At 37.3% G+C, this 22,406-nt stretch overlaps 2 long non-coding RNA genes across 2 annotated transcripts; both read left to right on the top strand.

Annotated features, from left to right (window-relative positions):
• Positions 1-5,416: 5,416 nt before the first annotated feature.
• On the top strand, positions 5,417-10,724 carry LOC126976361 (uncharacterized). Its single transcript, XR_007731893.1, has 4 exons — positions 5,417-8,049; positions 8,782-8,850; positions 9,314-9,403; positions 10,120-10,724. It is a non-coding gene; the product is annotated as an uncharacterized LOC126976361 (long non-coding RNA).
• Positions 10,725-16,743: 6,019 nt separating this feature from the next.
• Positions 16,744-20,592, top strand: LOC126976363 (uncharacterized). Its single transcript, XR_007731895.1, has 3 exons — positions 16,744-16,994; positions 18,599-18,785; positions 19,653-20,592. It is a non-coding gene; the product is annotated as an uncharacterized LOC126976363 (long non-coding RNA).
• The last annotated feature ends 1,814 nt before the right edge of the window (positions 20,593-22,406 follow it).

Below are 22,406 nucleotides of genomic sequence, written 5' to 3'. Positions count from 1 at the left end.
CTACCGTCGAGAGCGGAGAGTGTCGCGTCGGATGCTGACGGCTTCATCACCGTCAGTCGCAAGAAGAAGCGCGGTCGCGAATCGCCTTCTCTTGATGGCACACCCGCCAAGAAAGGCGCGGCCACGACTGGCTCCACTCCCGCGTCCGCGCCCGCGCCCGCTAAAGCCCGCGTACCGCCTCCGACCAAGCGCCCGCCTCCTATTTTTATAGGAGACCAAGGCCGCTGGCTGGTTATCAAAAATAGGATCCCGAAGACGCTCTCCTTCCAGGCGAGGGCGTACCAATCTCTCATCAAATTAGAGACCAGAGAGGTAGCGGACCACCGCGCCTTGACATCTCTTCTTAGAGAGCTGAGTGTGGGTTTCCACACGTACGCCCTGCCTGAGGAGAAGCGTCTGAGGGTCGTTATTAGGAACGTCCCCAGAGAGTTAGACGAGACCGACATTCTGTCGGACCTCAAAGAGCAGGGTTACCCTGCACACGAGGTGCACCGTATGTGCGGAACCACCAACAAACAACCATTTAACATGGTTCTCGTCGTCCTCGACCTCACGCAAGAGGGAAAGGAAATTTTCAATATTAAATCGGTTTGCGCCCTTCAGGGCATCAGGGCCGAAGCTCCTCGCAACCGCGGGGGGCCTGGTCAGTGTCACAGATGCCAGTTATACGGGCACTCGGCACGCAACTGCGAACACACCCCGAGGTGTGTGAAATGCCTCGGAAAACACGGCACGCCGGAGTGCCCTCGACCAGCGCAATGCGCGGAGCCCCCGGCCTGCGTCTTGTGCGGGGAGAAGGGGCACCCCGCGAGCTATCGCGAGTGTCCCAAGGCACCCAAACACAAGCGTCACCCAGGGTGCCGCCAGCCGCAAGGCAGAGCAGAGAAGGTGGAGTTCACTCCGACCTTCAAACCTGCACCGCCTCCGAAGGTAAACGCCTGAGCGAGGTCTCCTCCGGCTGCCAACGCTGCCACAGAGGCCACTCTCGCGGCCCCCGCGCCCCTCCGGCCACCGCTAGCGTCCCGCCTGGCGGCGTCGGTCCCGTGACCGAGGCCACCGGCGCCCGCGTCTTCGGCAACAGGTAACCAAGGCGGCAGCGCCTTTGCCTTCATGTTCGAACTGTCAGAGCTGTTCGACAAAGATGAAATCATAGCCCTGGCCAGCAGGCTCGAGGCTGTCCGGGACGACCCGCCGTCGCTCCTGGAAGTTATGGCAGACAACGGCAAAATATTCCGTGCCCTCACCGATATAGGGCGAAAGTATAAAAACATTCGCGATGCCTAATTACGTAAATGGACGGGTTAAACCACATACGCTCCGTATAGCGTATTTTAACACCCAAGGCCTTAAGCCTCAACTAGACTTGGTGAAGGAGTTCGCTCACGAACATCAATTAGACCTATTCTTAGTGCAAGAGACATTTCTAAAACCACGTATACGCGATCCGCGTATCGCTCATTATAACTTAGTCAGGAATGATCGCACCACCCGTATGGGCGGCACCCTCATTTATTTTAAAAGGTCTCTACACTGTATACCTATAGATCCTCCGGTCCTCACTAACATCGAGGCCTCTGCCATCCGGGTCAGTATGGCGAATCACCAGCCGATCACTGTTATTTCAGCTTATCTTCCACCCAACAAACAAGTATTATACACAGATATAGAAGCATTACTCGGCCTCGGGGCCACAGTCATAGTGGGCGGCGATCTTAACGCCAAACACTCCAGCTGGAACAGAAGAGCCACAAATAGAAACGGAATTTTATTAGATTCTCTCACAGACACGCTGAACTTTTCAGTAATAGCACCCTACGAACCAACACGTTATCCGGATAACGTCGCGCACCGACCCGACATTCTAGACGTTGCGTTACTTAAGAACGTATCGCTCAATGTAAATTCAATCGAGAATTTTCACGAATTAGAGTCAGACCACCGGCCCGTCGTCCTAAATCTAGGCCCACCGGTTAACTTTCAACCACCGACGAAAACAGTGATCGACTGGCAACGGCTGGAAAAGGATCTCGAGTCTATCAAGTCCGACGACCTTGACCTTATACCGGACGTCATCGACTCGGTCGACACGGCTCACAGTGCTATCTCTCATGTGACGTCACATATACAGAATAGGATCAAGGCCTGCTCCAGGCAGGTTCCGACGATGCAACCATGCACAGAAGCACAGAGCCACTAGACTTTACGATAGGTATCCGTCGGTCGAGAATAGGCGCCACCTCCGCTACCTACAGCGGGTGGTACGGGAACGTATCGCGGAACTCCGCGGCGAACGTTGGGACCGCTTGCTCGGCAACCTTAAGCCATCACATGTGGCTTTCTGGAAGCTGCCTCGCGCGTTCAAACAGAAGCCGCCCACTGTTATGCCTCCTTTGGACAGACCGGGACTGCAGCCGGCGCTCGACAAAGGCAGCAGCCGACCCGACACACGTTGACGAAGTTGATCGTGAAGTTGAACGTCGCTCCGCTCTGAGCCCTTCAGGCGATGATATAAAACCCACCTCTTACGAAGAGGTGAAGCTAATCATTAAGGAGCTTAACTCCAAGAAGGCCCCGGGGCCCGACACTATAAACAATAGGGTTCTTTAAATCCTACCCTCGACTCTTATTACTTTATTGGTTACCATTTTTAATATTCTATTGTCTAACAGCGCGTTCCCCGAACAATGGAAGGATTCCATTCTTATCGGTATCCCAAAACCCAATAAACCTAAAGCTAATCCGAGTAGCTATAGGCCTATTAGCTTAATTAACTCGATCGGGAAACTTTACGAAAGATTAATTCTCGCGCGTCTTAATCATTACATCGCGGAGCTCAACCTGATACCCGACATACAGTTCGGATTCAGAACCGCTCACTCGTGTCCCCAGCAGGCTCACCGACTCACCGAGTACATTCTCGTACGGCGTCAACTTCACGCTACCACGGCAGCCGTGTTTTTCGATGTCGCGAAGGCATTCGACAAGGTATGGCACAACGGCTTAGTATTCAAGCTGTATCAATTGGGAGTGCCAGACAGGCTCGTGCGCATCATACGAGCCTACCTTACTGATCGCTCCTTCCGATATCGAGTAGAGAGCACCCTATCCTCACCCAGACCCATCAGGTCTGGCGTGCCACAGGGTTCAGTTCTCTCTCCCACTCTTTTCTCGCTCTTCACGAGCGACATTCCCAAGTTTCCGAGTGTCCAGCTCGCTCAGTACGCTGACGATACGGCACTCTACTTTGGCTCCGCTCTATTGAACCGCTCAACCTTGAGTAGGAACATTAAAGGGCTTCAAGCCGCCGTCGATGAACTAGGCAACTGGTTCAGAAAATGGCGGATTGAAGTGAACCCCACCAAGAGTGCAGCGGTACTCTTCGGTAACGCAAATAGCATCCGCGCTAAAAAACGACCGACCGACGTCATTAAATTGTATGAAACACCCATACCGTGGGTGAAGGATTACAAATACTTAGGAGTCACGTTCAACAGCAATATGAACTTCAAGAAACATATTGATACGGTATGCAATAGAGCCCGATTTGTCCTCAGTCGCCTTTATCCACTTGTGTGTGGGCGAAGCAAACTTCCGCTCAAACACAAAGTGACGCTGTACAAAACCATCGTACGGCCCATACTGTCTACGCAAACGTCGTTTTCGCGCACACCCGACCGAGCTACTTACGTCGTTTGCAAGTAGTTGAAAATAAATTCACGCGCATGGCAACCGGAGCCCCGTGGTTCATCCGAAACGTTGACCTTCACCGCGACCTAGAGCTTCCGACGATAGCTCAACACTTTAAAGAGATCTCGCGACGCTTCTTTGACAAGGCGCCTAACCATCCCAACATCTTGGTTAGGAAGGCATGCGGGTACACCACCCTTCACCATAGTCTCAACCCAATAAGACGTCCCAGACACGTAACGGTAGACCCGGGTGACGACATCACCATCGCGAACGCGACACCCACACAAACACCGACACATACACGCACACACCGCCTTCGCAGGCGTAGGCGCGGTCAACCACCACAAACCACTGGCACTCGTCGCTCTGACGATGGCCAGCGGCCCGCACCCTAGATACACCACACATTGTTTTGATACCCGACGAGACGTTAGTCCTCGTCCTGTAATCGCTTCACTACACTCACACACGGACTGACTGACGGACTGACATACACCACTTACACAATCACAAACACACTCCACAAACAGACACAAACACAAACATACATGCACATAAACATTTACACTACGTACATACATACAAACACACATACATACAATCATAAACACATACATACACACTTACATACATTACACAAAACATCACCACACTCGCCGGCAAGTGTGTTCTTATCACCTTTTCAACTTTCATCTTCATTTTCATTCTCTCTCCTTCCCACAAGCACACAGCCGGTCTGAGGTTCGAGTCTCCTTAGGAGACGCCCCGCGACTGTTGTTGCGTAGTCTTTGCGGCCTCCACGGCCCACGTCCTACTTCGCTGTGAAAGCCAGGGCTGCTAACAGCACAGAGGAGGTTTTAGTCGGTATGGGGTGTCCGCTTACGCGGACACTCGAGTCCGACATATTACGCCCCGTTCCGGGGCGTAAATACGTAACCGTATTTCCTCCTCTCAAAAAAAAAACCAAAACACTTCAGATAAACATGTTTTTACTTCTTTACAAAATAAATTAAATCAAGAAAATTTGGTCATTTCAAAAGCCGATAAAGGTAATTGCATTGTTATTCTAAATAAAAACGATTATGAACAGAAAGTAAATATAATACAAACCGACGATTTTGAACGTCTGAACTTGGACCCCACTAAAATCTTTACTTCAGAATTAAAAGAGTCCATTAAAAATTCGTCATTTATTTCTCCAAGTAAATTAAAATACGTAGATCCCATGAACCCGCGACCTCCCATCTTATACGGTTTACCTAAAATTCACAAAGAAAATAATCCTGTCCGTCCAGTAGTTTCTTATATCGGTGCCCCGACGTACGACCTTGCCAAAAAACTTAACGTAATAATAAAAAACAAATCATTATTCAATCCTCAGTATACTTTGAAAAATAGTCTAGATTTGATAAATAAAGTAAAAAATACCAACCTTCCACCAAATGCTTAATGCTTAATAATTTGTTATTGTCTCTCGATGTAGATAGTTTATTTGCCAATGTTCCATATGAACAAAGTTTAATTATCCTTGATGACCTCTTTGAAAAACAGAGGATACATCCCGGTGAAAAGGATGACATCATTAATCTTACTAGGTTATGTATGAAACAAAATTATTTTAAATTCAAAAAGCAATTCTATCGCCAAATTATTAGATTAGCAATGGGATCACCATTAAGTCCAATTATGGCTGAAATATTTATGGATAATTTTGAGTGTAATTACGTGGTGAGAGACCCACATATCCTGTTTTATTACCGATACGATGACGAAATAATAATTTGCTGGACAGGTACCGAACGTTAAATCGATCTATTCATTAATTAAATTAATAAGATCCACCCAAAAATAAAGTTTAAATTGGAATTCGAATCAAACCAATCTCTAAATTTTTCGGATTTAACATTAACAAGAGTAAATAATAAATTAGAATTCAAAATCTATAGAAAGCCGTCATATACAGATATTGCTATTCCCGCGTCATCTTGCCAACCCGTACAACATAAACTAGCGGCCTTCCGCTGCTATGTTCACAGATAAATGTCAGTCCCACTGTCCCGTGACAGCTTCGCGAAAGAACTTAATACAATATACCAAATCGTGGTTTCCAACGGCTATACAAAACAGTTAGTGAACAAATTGATTAAAAATAAACAAAAACATTTAATTAATTCAGAACTTCATCCCGTCACACCACAATCAAATACCAAATATGTGGGTAGTTTGACATATATTGGTCCAATATCGGATAAAATAGCAAAAATATTTAGGAAAAACAATATTAATGTGTCCTTCCGAATGAATCACAATGTCAGTCGAATATGTAATGGCAAAGATCGGTTAAATAATTCCGAAAAATCCGGCGTTTATAAACTAAGTTGTGACACTTGTAACGGGGTATATATAGGTCAAACAGGTCTAAATTTCGAAATTAGATTAAAGGAACATATTGCCGCATTTACGAATAATCCGAAAAATCACATTTCGCGAAACATTTAATTGATACAGGTCACTCACTCGGAAACAATAATAATTTTAATATTTTACATACATGTGAAAAAGGATTTCGCTTAAATGTGTTAGAGCAATTAGAAATAATAAAACACAAAAATAACATGTTTACATTGTTGAATGAACAAACAAATTTAGTCCCATCACCTTTCTTACGTGTATCTTCCGGGGGTAATACGTCACACCAGCCGACCAATCACAGCGCGTCATTTCATGGGACGAGGGTATAAAAGAGCGGCTCTCGTGCCAGATTTTGGAGAGACAACACGTCCCGAGGATGCCTCGTGTAGGGGCGAAACACGTGTCGAATTGTTTTAAAGACAAATATTGGCGGAATTAACACTAAAGAAAACTTAAATAATTTGTATATATAGATAGTAATAAATAATATATTTATTTAAATTTACAGTCAAACACAATCTCATAAAAATGTGACAAGTAATTTGACCGCCTTGAACGCAAAGGCGAAGCATGCGCAATGCAAGTTTTTGCAAATTTGTATTAAGGTAATTAAAAATTATTAATTTTACAAAAAAAAAACAAATGCTAGAACAAACATAATTTACTAAAGAACAAACGTCAATGTGTATTTAAAACTAATATTGAGAGAAAAATATTAATAACTTTGATTGCGGAGGCTAACTAAAGGGTATGTTTTTAATTAATTGTTTTTAAATAAACAACAAAAGAACAAACAATTATTTATAGCGAACAATTAAGAACAAACTACGAACTAACGATATGCGATATTGAAAATTGAAAAAAAATCTTTTTTTTTGGGGGTTAAGTTTGATGAGCCCGAGTAAGTAACGCAGGGGTAGGACAGTCGCCTTAAAGTGACGTTTTCAGAAAACTGTAGTGCCATCTATTAGTTGGCCCTAAAATGAAAGCTTTGTCAGCTGTCACTCGCTTTGAAATCTTTCAACTTTTCTTGAAATGTATCACTGCCCACTGGTCTGGTCATATAATGGCGGCTACTTCTAGCGTTTGCGCATGTATGTAGCTCTCGTGTTCCATTTTGCATATTTTTGGTATTGAAATCGAAGTGTAAGTGCGTCGAGTCGAGACTTGTGTTCCTCCGCCTTGCTGTTGCGAATTCACTCCAAAAATCTCCTTATTCTGTGAATTTCTACTTTTTGTGATAGAGACACTTTTGTTTGTGGAATTTCTGAACTTTGGTGTAATGCCGAGACGTTGTGCATTTGGTTGTGCGCTCCGTGGTAAGTAAATTATTCTCTTAAATCTTATCAGTACCTATAGTTTATTGACTAATCTAGTGATAAATAAAGTATCATATAAGGTTGGTCTACTCTCAGGTTCTACTACCGGTCTGTAGATTGAATTTGCAATCATGGTTAAAACTATTATAAACATACCGGTCTTCTGTATCTTGCCCCAAAGATTAAACTCCAATCCCTCAAATCACCTTATGTCAGACTTCAGACTCCCCCTGACTTATATGGTTTAACACACTTAATAATAATTGACAGCTGGCTTCTGACACCGTTTTTATCAAGTGAAAAGTCAATATATGAGTCCAAAATCTAATACTAGCCCAATGGTCATAACACTAGGTTATCACTATTTGTCTGATGGCTTTAATAGTCACTCAATTTATTTAATAATGTTATTTATTATTTTCAGAGATTCCAATGCATTGTTTCCCAGATGCTGTCAAATTTCCTAAGCAGTTTAAAACTTGGGTCAGTCTTGTTGGTGGAAACCCTGAAACATCTGATTTTTAATATTATAAGAAGAAGAGTATTTGTGATATACACTTTTCTGACAGACATAGAAATCGTAATAAACGGCTAAACACATTGGCAGTTCCGACGCTTCATCTGCCTGGTAAGTGCTTATTTACAATATTTTATTCACTTTATTATATATGATGAATGACAAAAATTATACATTTTTCCAATAGAAAATTTCCCATTTTCACTACTTTGAAACAGCTTGAGATCAGAAGAAGTGGCAGATAACTCATTCCCATACTTTTAAATGAAAATTTATAACTTGACCTATCATGATATAATTTATACCAAAAGAGTATTGTAATTATTAATAAATGTGTGTGTTGTAAAGGTACTATAACATAAATGACATTCTTAATGATACCACAGAAATGGCATGGAGCGGCCACCCTCAGGGTATTAAATAATAAATTTTATTGTATGATTTAACATTGTAACCACATTTTTATGCAAAAAAAAAGCCCGATGAGTATCTTATGCCCTTTCCTCTCAGGTCTGGGGTATACTTTTTCCAATAGGTAGTATTGTCTTTCTGTAAGTGATATTATATCCTATTTTCAATAAAATATTCAGAAAGAATATAAAGTCAAACTCAATTGCTGATAAAAATCTGTCAAAATTTAGCCTAGAAATGGGCATTGACAATTTGATTTTGTTCTGCTTTAAATCCCATGTCTTTTATGTATCTTCTTAAAATTATTGATATTTATGGACACACACACACAAAATTTTGATGTATATCTTGGTTGTAATTTTAAAATCTTAGGCCCATAAAATGTTATTGATTGAAAAATCATTAATCTATTATTATATTTATTATTTACAGAGCCGTATGTGAGCAACTTTATTTTTGGAAAAGCATCAACTTCAACAACATTCCAACCTGTGGCTGCAGGTAAAATTCACATATTTTTTTCAATTTTTTGGCTATTATCAATAATAATAAATATATAAATTAATGATTATATTTTGTTTTGAACACATACCAAAATATTATATTATATATTTCTACCTATTATACACAACTAAACCATAAATAAAAATAAAACCAAAATTTTATAATTTTAAATTTTGCCGAGTAGTGTCGGTATGTCTTTTTTCTATAATGGTTTTTTTGACAGCTTATTTCAACTTGTGATTTAATTTGAGCTCTAGACTCTTAAGAATTGCTGCCCTGGTTCTACATTTTCTGAATGCTACTTCATTATAATTTGATTTTTGGTTTTATTTTAATTTTTCTCCATTATCGTCTGATTGAAATTGATGATTGAAATAATTTGAAAAGTATAGTTAAAATTCACTCTGCCAAAGTGGGCAACAAACACATACGCAAACATAAGTATTATTTCCAATTTCAGATGCATCTCAACAATTTGCTTCAGCAAAGTGCTTGATGCTAGAACATAATTATAGTGTTATTAGCAAGCCTAAAAGAACAGCTGGAAAAGGTATTAATATTATTATACTAATATTACAAATGGGAAAGATTCTGATTTCTTTTGAAAATATTGTTTTTATACTTTTTTATCAGAAAAGTGCTGAATTTGTATGAAATTTGACATAGTTTATAATCTTTTGTCTGGGCGGGCAAAGTAGTTCCCTCATAGTCCCGGAGCTGGGGACAAAAATCAGCAAGATTATTGTAATGGCCTATCATTTATTTTGTAGTATGTGAGTCAGCAAAGTTAGGGAGTAGCACACCTGACACCGGACTTTGATGTAATATTACGACACACATAGAAATTAAACATAATAAGAAATTTGAAAGGTCTTTATTTAACAAACATTAACCATAAATGTGACAGTAATTTTATAACAGCAGTGACATGACATAAGACTATTTAGCCAAATGTCTTTTTTAATGAAGGCTGCATTGGGACCTGATAGGATTGAGAACAGCTAATGTCCGTGTGGGAATTAAATTTTGAATATATTTTTATTAATTACTAGCTGACCCGACAGACGTCGTGCTGTACATATTAAATTCTTCTTCTTATCAAATCCTTTACTGGACTTCCACAAAAAATTCAAGACCAAAATTAGCCAAATCGATCCAGCCATTCTCGAGTTTTAGCAAGACTAACGAACAGCAGTTCATTTTTATATACATAGACTTTAAGACTGAATCTACTATACAATTTGTAAATGAAACATTCTTTCACAGATCTAATGGCTTCACAGCGCACAAAGATCAAGCATCTTCAAGCAGACATATCGCGCTTGCGAAAAAAAAGACAATCTTTCAAAGCAAGGTTAAAAGGTGCTGAAGATTTGTCCAGCAGCAATGTATTTCAACATTGTGCTATGAAATTTAAGAAACCAGCTCAATTATTTTTAAGTTTGCAGTTGCAAGCATCAAAAAACCCAAAAATGATAGAAATAACAATGATTATATAAAAGCAAAAGAATACAACAATAAAAAATGGTTATGTTATCCAAATCAAGAATTAGAAAATTGCTTCCATGACATTCAAAATCTAATAACTGGGTTCTTAAAAACAGATATACCCAAAAAAATATAAAAAAGCATATTATATTAATAGCAGATGTGATGGTAGATTATCCTTTTAACTGCACCACACATAAAGAAAACTTAAAACAATATTTTAATAACACAACTATAAATGTTATTTTGTATAGTTGGTGCAAATCGATTAATCGAATTTTGTCCGGAATATTAACATATGTGGGTGAAGACGAAACAAAAACAGCTGTCCAACAATATTATAATAAACATAAACATTATAAAAATAAAAAATAATATGCAAACATTGCTTTTTATTTCTCCCACCCAATTACCTCAATTACTCATACCAACACTACTAAATCCTATCCTTTATGTTCTATGTTGTGGCAAAATTAAATAACTAACTCTACGCGCAATTTCAACATGATAAAAAATTGCAATACCTACATTAAAAAGTGGAGTTAGTTATTTAATTGCGTCACAACAGTAAAAAATAATTTTATAATTTCGAGCTTATATGTAGTTATTTTCGGGGCCAATCTCCAGATGGCGTTAGTCTTCAAATAGACAGCTCATAACGCGTAGAGAGGGCTCTCTTTTCCCTATACCTATATTATTATACTCTTTGGAGTAACGAGACGTAGTGCTTAAATTCTCTTTGACTGCAACTCTGCAAACCAGCCTCAGCATAGCCAAAGAGAATTTAAACACTGCTTTCAAGAGACGGGAGTGCCATACAAAATGATGAGAAATGTCGCTTGTATGAAACGCGTCCTAAATACGGATACCAACATAATAAACTAATGACATAATATCAGAGCTGCCAATATAATAAACATCTATAGGGTTGGACTCAATCCATAATTTTTATCGATAATTCAATATGTTAATATATTTTTCTTTTGTGCGTCTGTTGCAACTGAACTCCTACTAAATGACTGGACCGATTTTAATGAAACTTTCTGTGTGTCTTCAGGTGGATTCGAGAATGGTTTAGATTCACAAATAAACTACCTCCTAAACGGCTAACGATTTACCGACCGATTTTGATGACCTTTTTTGTGTGTTCCAGAGAATTTGAGATTGGTTTAGATTCTCAATACCGTCCATATAATATAATTCTCCTGTTCATGTGTATGTTAGTGAACTCCTCCTAACGGCTGGACCGATTTTCCAAATTTAAGACGTGAGTACAGGAAAACGTGTGTCGAGTTCACTAGTAATATATATAGGTATATACTATGCATATCGAAAGTTAAATGAATATAAATACTGTCTAATTTTAAGGTTCTCATTTGTTAATTTTAAGATGGACCTAAGCCAAGTTTAACTTTTGGTTTATACTAGGATACGTTTTAGTTCTGTAGCTGTACCTACAACCAATAACATCAATTAATACAAATGTCTAATATCTAACTTGTAACGTAATACCTTCATAGCATTATAGATCGTAGAAATATAAATCGTGAATATTAACTGTAATAAACGTATGCCGAAAGATTCATTCTTAAAAGAACATTTTATTAAAAAGAATGCTTGGAGAGGTTCTTGCTCCGCTTCTTCTCTCTCAGAGCGCCATTTGATTCCGAAGCGGTAGTAGTATCTAGTAATTATTAGAAATGACATCAAAAATAATTCTAAAGGAATCAATTTTGAGAAAATAAATGCCTTTTATTCCTGCCTCTATTTTATATACCGTAATATTAGCTCTTATAAGAACCATTTCATAATGCTGTACATCAAGTCATAGAATCATGCAGATCACCAGTAGTGCTCTCATCGAAGTACAAGCAACGTCACGTTCTCTCGAAGACCGCAGATATACTCACGTGACCAGTCATATGCTCCGCGTTACACAACCTCACAGCAAGGTCGAGCGTACTCTACCAAAGCGCGTCGATCACTTTTCACTATTCATTCAATTTTATTCAATGAGCGACAGGAGTGGGGGCTCATTGACATCCGCCGATCGAGCATCGACGCGAGTTTACACAAGCGCTCGCTGGCCGGCTTACTGCGATAGCATTAGTTTTAGAGTGAGATAGAACACATAATAGTATTCAAATCAAATCAAAATCAATTTATTCACGTAGGACACGGAAATGACACTTATGAATGTCAAAAAAAAAATTCTTAATGAATCTACCGCTACTTCGTAAAGGGTTGAGCTAATGAGAAGAAGTAGCAAGAAACTCATTACCACTCTTTTATATCAAGATATTTCAATTACAATATACTATGTAAAATGATGCAACAAACACACTCAAACGTGAAATAGTCAATGTCTTACACGAGTAAGTAAAAAAAGTAAATGTAAATTAATACAAAAGTTATTGAGTACAGTAGCTGCATCATCCACACACACCATAAATAAATAAAGGTATTCTGTGAGCATTTTATAAGTGATTATATATAAATAAATTAATATATATCGATACATATATATACACATACAAACTTGTGTCTTCTATCGAGTCCTCTCTTGAGAAGGTCGCGGAATGGGGAAAATTGAACCTTGTCCAATTTAACCCCCACAAGACTCAAGTTTGCGCGTTTTCCACTAAAAAAACCCCATTTGTCGTATCACCGCTCTTCGACAACACTCCCCTCAAAGCCTCGCCTAGTATCGGAATACTGGGTCTCGAAATCTCGAGCGATTGCCAATTTCGTGGTCATCTGGAAGGCAAAGCCAAATTGGCTTCAAAGAAACTGGGCGTCATTTATTTTATTTATTTATTACACTTTTTTGACACCACATTAACAAAATATAAGTTAATTACTAACATACATAATTACATGATGTGGTGCAAATGGCGGCCTTATCACTATATAGTGATCTCTTCCAGGCAACCATTTTTAATACAATAAAAGAGAAAGGCAGTACATTAAAAGGGTAAGAAGTGTCAAAAATATAGACACACATAATATATACTATACTAAAATATAGATAAATTTATAAGAAAGTAAAATATGTAAAAAGTAGGAACAATAATTAACATTTCAGAATTGTTGAATTATGTATGTTGGTGGATACATACAGATAGATTCTATCAAATAGAGGACAGATAATGTTTTTTTAGTTAATTTTTAAAGGATGCTAATGATTGTGCTTGACGGATTGTAAGCGGCAGTTGATTCCAAAGAGTAATGGCATTAATGGTGAAAGAAGAGTGATAGCTATCAGATTTATGGAAAGGAACATTTAGTATTTGTTTCGCAGCAGAGCGCAACGAAAGCTCATGCTGAGACCCTAGTAACTCAAATCTGTCTTTAAGGTAAAGAGGAGTCATTAATAGAGCACGGCAATACTTCAAGCCGGCCCACATACTAGCGCTCTACAAAGCGCAGGTCCGGCCACACATGGAGTATTGCTGTCATCTCTGGTCTGGCGCACCTCAGTATCAGCTCGATCCATTTGACCGCGTGCAACGCAGAGCAGCTCGAATTGTCGGGGACCCACTGCTCTGTGAACGGCTGGATCACTTGGCGTTGCGTAGAGACGTCGCTTCATTGTGTGTCTTCTACCGCATTTATCACGGGGAGTGTTCCGAAGAGCTGTTTAACCTGATTCCTGCCGCCGAATTCAACCTTCGCACAACACGCCACAAGTTAGGATATCATCCTCACCATCTGGATGTGTGGCGGTCCTCCACAGTGCGGTTTTCAAGGAGCTTTCTTCCACGTACTACAAAGCTGTGGAATGAGCTTCCTTGTGCGCTGTTTCAGGGACGATACGACATGGGTACCTTCAAAAAAAGCGCGTACACCTTCCTTAAAGGCCGGCAACGCTCCTGTGATTCCTCTGGTGTTGCAAGAGATTGTGGGCGGCGGTAATCACTTAACAACAGGTGACCCGTACGCTCGTTTGTCCTCCTATTCCATAAAAAAAAATACACACAATAACTCTTAAGAATCTGAAACCGAGTCTCCGGCAACAGGATCATCCTGCTATCACAAGCAGCGTCCGTTCACGAGCATGACGCATGAGCCAGCCATCGCCTCCCTCAGCCATCAATTTGACAATTCTACTTAAACTTGTAATTAATATAATATTTTTACTAACAGTAATCAAAAGCTCAATCCTTTAGGGTAAACAAATCAAAATCACCTTATTCAGGCAGGTCAAGGAAATGTCTTTTCTTTATATATCCACCTCCTTTGAGGGTTGAGCTTTAATAAGAAGAAGTGGCAAGAAACTCTTTGTGACAATCACTCACTCACAAATCATTTCAGTTACAATATATGTAAAGTGATGCAGCAATAATACTCAAACTACAAATACTCAAAAAAATGTAAATTAATACGTAAAAACAAGAGCTATTGAGTACAGTCACGGCCGACTACTAGGTACTGTATCAACAATAATACTAGGCCATGGTACATGCATCAATCCACACACACCGTAAATAAATAAAGGTATTTAGCGACCATTTTATTAGCTATTATAAGAAATATAATTTTTAATTTTAAAACCATGAGGTAGAGTTTCCGGCTACAGGATCATCTTGCCACTGCAAGTAGTGCCCGTTCACGAGCATGACGCATGGGCCAGCCGTAGCCTCCCTCGACCATATTTTAGGGAAGGGGACGAACGGTCCCACCTCGCCGCCACAATCAGTTACATTTCTAGTTCTCAATTCCTATTGAATTAAACGTTTAACTATTGGTCAAAATGTAAGCTTTAGTATTGGTGTGTAATTTCTAAACTTGTAAATATTTTTTAAGTAACAATTGTAATTGGTTTACTAGTTTTAAGGATTTTGTATAAATATCGTGTAACTGAAGTAAAATATATATTCCACATATTCCTCACATTCTTCATACTAGTTGTTTTATTTAATCTCCAAACGCTCAGTCTCCAAAGTTCCCTCAGACAAAAAAACAATTTACATTATTAATATTTCATCAATAGTTTTATTTGCCTTGTGGAGTAGTTTCGGTTTTGACAGTCTTTGGTTTTCATTTCTCAGATGTTGCAATAAATGTTTTTGAAGACGTAGGCGTGGGTCCTAAATCTTAAATTAGAACAGAATACATATTAACAGAAATAAATTAACCCTAATTTTTAGGCTTTAAATAATTTTATGCACATCATGTACAATATAATATAATAAAAAGGATTTTAAAGGTTAATAAACTTATAAACTATTTTAACATCAATAAACTTAATACGAAAAAATTCTGAGGTTATCATAATCACTTTAATAATATAAGATAAGCGTAATATAAAAAAAATGTAAAAATCATAAAGCAGGAATTAAGTGTGTGTATTTCATAATTAATAGATAAATGTGTGAGTTTGGCGACATCGGTTATCATAGTAAAATGACATGATGCCACTTCTACTACTTTTTTCTGTTCTGTGTGCAGCACGTATGATATTTATGATTCATTTTCTGATTTTAATAATTTGGAATCTGATTTTGATTATGAAACCGAATAAATTAATATTCATAAAAATAGATTTAAGTATTATTTCGTTTTTTGATTAAAAAAACGTTATCTACCTTTTGTTTCCTTTGTCAATGAATAAAGTACGTATATTACAAGTTAAGAAAACTTAGAAAAATCAAAGTATCACAACAATTTTCTACATAATTTTCAGAGTTGCGGGCTCAATTTTTTTTAATTTCTCGCGTATTTCGACTCCCACGACTCGCTGGCCTGACTCTACCTACCATAATAACCTGAAAGGGGTTGTGTCCAAACTCCAAAGCCGTTAATAAATAAAAAAAACTACCTAGTACCAAAGAGTTTTTTTTTTGGTTCTGTTCGTCCATCTGGACAGGCAAAGGGGTCAAAAGCCCATACAGCCAAGTCTTCATTTTTATTTTTCTATTCTTCACGTTACACAGCTTGTTCAAAGTCAAGCTAAGTATTTATATAATCTTCATCTTCAAACGTGTTCTTCATGTTTCATTTTCTTCATATACATATAGGTATGAAACATGAAAGGCCGAAGCCAAGTCTTTTATTGATAATATTCTTGTTCCAATGAAGATCAAGCTTAGCCCCTTATTTTTAATATTAAACTTTTATGATATAATACTAAAATATAAATCTCATATACATTATAAGAAATATATTATACATGAATAATAAGTAATAATGATGAATATTAGTTGAATATAATTATAAGATAATATGAAACTAATTTAAGGTATAACTACAAATATAATATTTACATTTATACATTAAAATTTACATTATAAACACAAGTCCAATAATAATTTATGGACGAATATGTTTTAAGTCTGTGTAAGGGATTGTGTCAAAAGCCAAGCTGTATATTCAAATTTCGCCTACCGTTGAAACTATAAATTTGTAAAGCGGCACGAAGCAGTCATAAGTTTTCAATAACTGCTGAAGTGAGCGCGGGATGTCTTCAGCATTCTTATAAATATCCAAGAGGCAGTCTATCAATGTAAATCTTTGAAGATTATATTGGGGACAGTCAAAAAAAATGTGATCAAGAGTTTGGATGGATAAATTACAGAATTGACAAAATAAATGAGCACCACTACGAGACGGTCCCAGACGTAACCGACAAATTGTGGTGTAAAATTTTCTGTGTAAGTATTTTTTCTTTTTAACAAACCAGGGAGGAGAGATTTTGTTTTTAATGTCGGATAACCATTTGCCCTTTGTTTGAACAACTTGTTGCCAATAATTCTGAAAGTCTTGCAAGAATGTACCTTTAAAATGAGACAGTGCATCTGTATGTGGTATGGGAATGTTCAAAGCAGTATGTATCTGATTAATATTCACAATAGATTTAGCAAGATAATCAGCTTGTTCATTTCCTTCCACGCCTGAGTCCAGAATAAAACAATATCTTTTGTTAGGGATAAGCATTGATATTTGTCTCTAATATTGTAAATGATGAAATTTGTTGTAACATTACATTTAGGATATTGTAAAGCTTTTAAAACACTCATGCTATCCGTTATAACAATCCAATTATTATATGACTGTTCTCCAATATATTCTAGAGCAGCATATATGGCAGCACATTCTGCTGTGTATATACTAGCCAAGGTATTTAACCTATGACCAAACCCACTCCGCAGTTGTATGTCATAAACTGCCATAGAGACAGCAGTATTACTTTTAGATCCATCAGTATAAAGTTGGTTATAATTTTGCCACTCTGACAGCATACTATATACATCTTCCTTATATTTTAATGATTCATTAATAATTATTTTAATAGGTGTATATTTTGAATTATAAGAATTTAAATAACATGGCCAAAGAAAACTAGAAAATAGATTATGATCACAAGAAAAATGTAACAAATCAGAGATGCCTTCTACTTGATAGTAGGAATTACTGTCAGTTTGGTTAATATAGTCCTGTATCTTTAATAGGAGTGGATGATTATTAATAGAAGTTAATTTGAGAAAGAATTTTGTTTGTAGATATTTGAATCTAAGAGCTAGTGGGGGAAAAATACATTCTACTTGTAATGATATAATAGGAGTAGACCTAAAAGCGCCTGTTATGATCCTTAAGCATTTATTTTGTATTTTTTTTAATTTATTCACTAATGTAATTACTCCACCATAACAAAAGAAGGCATACTCGAAATGGCTACGGACTAATGACTTATATAGTGTTAGCAAGATGCGTGGGTCTGCACCCCAATATGTACCAGCTAATGATTTCAGATTATTGCAGGCCTTTAATGCTCGATTTTCTAATATTTCAACATATTTGTGCCATCTAAAATTACTTAAAAACGTAACTCCTAAAAACTTTATTGAATTATCTATTGAAATTTCCTGAGTACCATAATATATTTTTGCATCTCTTATTCTTATAGAATGCTTTGAAAATATTACTACTTTGCTTTTGTCAATACTGACCTCAAGACTAAGATATTGAAAATAAAGCTCCAATTTTTTGAGTGCTACATTAAGATCTAACACAACATTTGATAAATTAAGTCCTGAACTATACACTACTAGATCATCAGCAAATTGGAGGTTAGGAACTCTATTACCCAAAACAATATTTATTTGATTTATGTAGATTATAAAGAGCAATGGACTCAAAATTCCGCTCTGCGATACGCCTCTATATGAATATCGAGGACCTATTAATTGGTTATTGACTCTAACATAAAGTTTACGACCATGCAAGAAATTGAATATCCAACTAACAATTTTTTCAGGGACATTTAAGGATAGAATAATGGATGATAATTGTTCTAAATCAACATTATTAAATGCTCCTACAACATCCAACAAAACACCAGCCAATATCTTATTGTCAATCTGGGCACTATGGATGTCAAGACATAAATGTCGTATACTCTCACAAGCAGAACGACCACATCGAAATCCAATTTTGATTATTAGGTAAGAGGTTGTTACTTTCAATATAAAATATTAATCTCTGTTTTATTAATTGTTCAAAAATTTTACCAACACACGAGCTTAGTGTGATAGGACGATATGAATCAGCTGAACTAGAATCTTTCCCATGCTTTAAAATTGGAATTAGACAGTCTGTTTTCCATTCTTCTGGAATAGTGGAGTTCTTCCATAGGAGATTTAATATTTTTAGAAACTTATTTAAGTTAGAAGAGTTTAGGAGTTTAAACATTTTATAGGAGAGCCAATCCAAACCGCATGCAGAGTCCTTTCTTGATGATAGACCAGCTTTTAATTCTTCAATAGTAAAAGGGGCAATCATAAAAGAGTTGGTGCTATTTAAAGAATAATTATTGTGAATAATTGTCAAATTTGGTACTGTATCTGGAGTATATTTGTGTAAACAATTATTATTAGAATATTAGTTCTTAAATTTCCTCATTTTTGTCCAAATCAGTTTCATTGGTGTTAACCTATTTATGGTGGAGCAAAAATCTGTCCAGGATTTACGACGTTCAAGTCTTAATATACATTTTTTTTTGCTTGAGCTTGCTTAAAATTAATGTAGTTTTGGATATTGCAATTTGATTTGATTAACAGATAAGCCTGTTTGCAATCTTCTACCACTTTAGTATATTGCCCATTCCACCAGGGAAGTTGTGGCTTTCTTTTAGGTAGATTAGTAATATTGTTACAGTGGTAGTTGGTTTTAGGTACTGAATTTTCTACCGCTCTAAGAATTATGGAACAAAAGTTATTGTAAGACTTCTGTAGATTACAATTATTTATATCAAATTGTTTTAACAAGTCATTTACTAAGTTCTCATATTGCTCCCAATTTACTATTTTCAGATTACTGTGTGGAGGAATGTTGGATGGAATTGAAGAAGATTCAGTTTCCGACACTACCATGGAAAATTTTGTGATTGTAGGCAAGTGATAGCTGCCCATAGAGTCCTGATGAACTTGCCATTCACAGCACAGGAATAATGAAGATGATACTATTGTTAGATGTAGTCCATTTGGTCTCCAAGAAATAGTACCCACTGTAGTTGGTTGATCATTATTTAAGAGCATTAAGTCATTATCGTCCATTACATCCATGATGTCTGTACCTCTAGAATTGGTTCTATTACAACCCCAAATGGTATGGTGAGCATTAAAATCACCAGCAATTATTAGTGGTTTTGGAATACGATGCTATGTCTATTAAATTTAGATTTGTCAAAGTTAGGTACACTGTTGCCAGGACTATAAAAGCTAACAATTGAGATGTCTTTTTGTTTGTATTTAATTTTGATTGCTACATTTTGCAAGGAGTTATCAGAAAATGTTGCTAACTTTTGAAAATAAATGCCATTTCTAACAAAAATTGCTACACCATTGTGATCCTTACCACAATCATTTCTTAGTATTGTATAACCTCTGATAGAAAACTGTATATTTGGTTTAAGCCAAGTTTCTGATATAAGTGCTATGTGTATGTCCTGCTCATAAAGTAGGTTTTGAAGCTCAAGTCTGTTACTCAACAGACTTTGAGCATTCCACTGTACTATGTTAAGTTTTATTTTTAATTTGTATGGTATCTTTAATAGCTGAACTAATTGCGTGTGAGCTAATGCTTTGATTCTGTGTTTTATTTAGTGTAATGACTTTTACTATTGATTCTGTGATTAGGTTCATTGCTGCTGGATTGGATAAAATTAAATTAATAATGTCTTGTGTGTTCTCTGTCTTATTGAGTGATGGAAAGTTTGTTGGATGTTTAAATAAATCTGATAATGGTGTTTTACTTTTATTTTTACTATCCAATATCTTTTTTTGTTTTATAGGGCATTGACCTGATACTGCAAGATGGTTACCTTTACAGTGCACACATACTGCTTTTTCAATAGGTATAGTACATTCTTTATATGAATGATTTTCAGTGCAGATTGAGCAACGCTGAGCATTCTTACAGAATTTAGCCAAGTGGTCAAACCTAAGGCATCGGAAACACTGCTTAACTGGCGGCACATAAGGTCGCACTGGTAGACGCTACATCTTTAAGTGAACGTAATCTGGGAGTGAAGTAGTAATATAAAACCACTATCGGATTTGTTTTTTTTTTTCATTATACGCCGATCAGAAATATTTTTTTTTGTACTTGACAAAGATTTGAAATTTTTTTGTTGGACATATCAATGGGTACGGAGGAAATCACTCCAGACAATTCAGTGGCACCAGCTGGGATGGACGCCTTAATATTTAGTTCCTTTAAAAATGTCGTGTTGTCTAGGAATGTATTAGCCAAATTGGGTCGTTCAAACACTACTCCTATCTTATATTTGTTGAGTTTCTTAGGATATTTAATGCCTTTAATGAAGCGCGATAAGTAGCTACTAAGAGTTAGCATGTCACCACTACCAAGTGGCTGTTCAGTGACACTCTCTATGAAGACTATAAATTCTATTCTATTCTATTCTTTCTAGTGGCTTCTGTGGAAGGGGCACCACAACTCGCCAATGTCACGTTTCAGTAGACCAACAAGCTTAGAGTGTGTAATTTGATCGGTGTAAACGAATTTATAAGTGATTATAGTAATGACCGTTGCCCAGAATCAAAACAGATTTATTTTCTTATTATACCTGAAACAAATATACATGCTGTTAGATTATAATGGACAAACACTGATAATATTACTTATATAAAACATTTATTGTGTTAGTTATAACTTAATATTATTCTGTTTAATATATTTACATAAAGTATTTACAAAAGGAGTGAAAACAAAGGTGAGGAGGCATTTCATGGAGGTGGGGCGGGGGATTTCAGGAGGTATAAAGTTGTACAAGGAAGACTTCATTAAAGGGCAATTAAAGAATACATGGTCTACATTTCCCTCATCAAGTCCACATTCACATAGAGAATGGTCTCTAATTCTTCATATGGCTAGGAATACTGGAGTGCAAGAGTGGTTTAAGCGTAACCGGCAAACTGTTGATATTATTGATTTATTGGGGAATCTAAATTTCGAGAACCACGGTTTTAAAGGGATTACAGGTTGTATATCACCATAAAAGACGCCTTTAGCAGTTTTGGAAACCTGCCAGATGTTTGACCACCTCTCAAACATATTTATTTTCAAAGTGGAGCACAAGTCATGAGAGAAGATTTGAGAATGTTGTTGGGAACCTGTATGAGCAGCTGACCTGGCACAAGCATCAGCATTTTCATTGCCCATTATACCTGCATGGCCTGGTATCCATGCTAGAACTATGTTGATGTTGAGATCATAGCACTCTTTCAAGTTTTTTCTTATCTTAAGTATAATTGGAAACCTACTTTTTGAGCGAAATGGATTTGAGAGGATGGATTGAAGGCAGCTTTTGGAGTCTGATAATATAATAGAATTGTTAAGGCCATGGGACTTAATAAATAAAATAGCTTCAAGTATAGCAATTGCTTCCCCTGTGAATACCGAAGTGACAGTTGGGCAGCTATAACTTAATACAATTCTTGTGGAGGGGATCCATACTGCAACACCAACTGGGCTCATGTGTATTTTAGAAGCATCAGTGAAAATCTTATGCCAATTTTGGAAATCTGAATGACATCATAACATGA

Source organism: Leptidea sinapis, chromosome 40 (assembly GCF_905404315.1).
Source record: "Leptidea sinapis chromosome 40, ilLepSina1.1, whole genome shotgun sequence".
Lineage (NCBI taxonomy): Eukaryota > Metazoa > Arthropoda > Insecta > Lepidoptera > Pieridae > Leptidea > Leptidea sinapis.
Note: the sequence above shows the minus strand (reverse complement) of the source record. Positions and strands in the feature narration are given on the sequence as shown.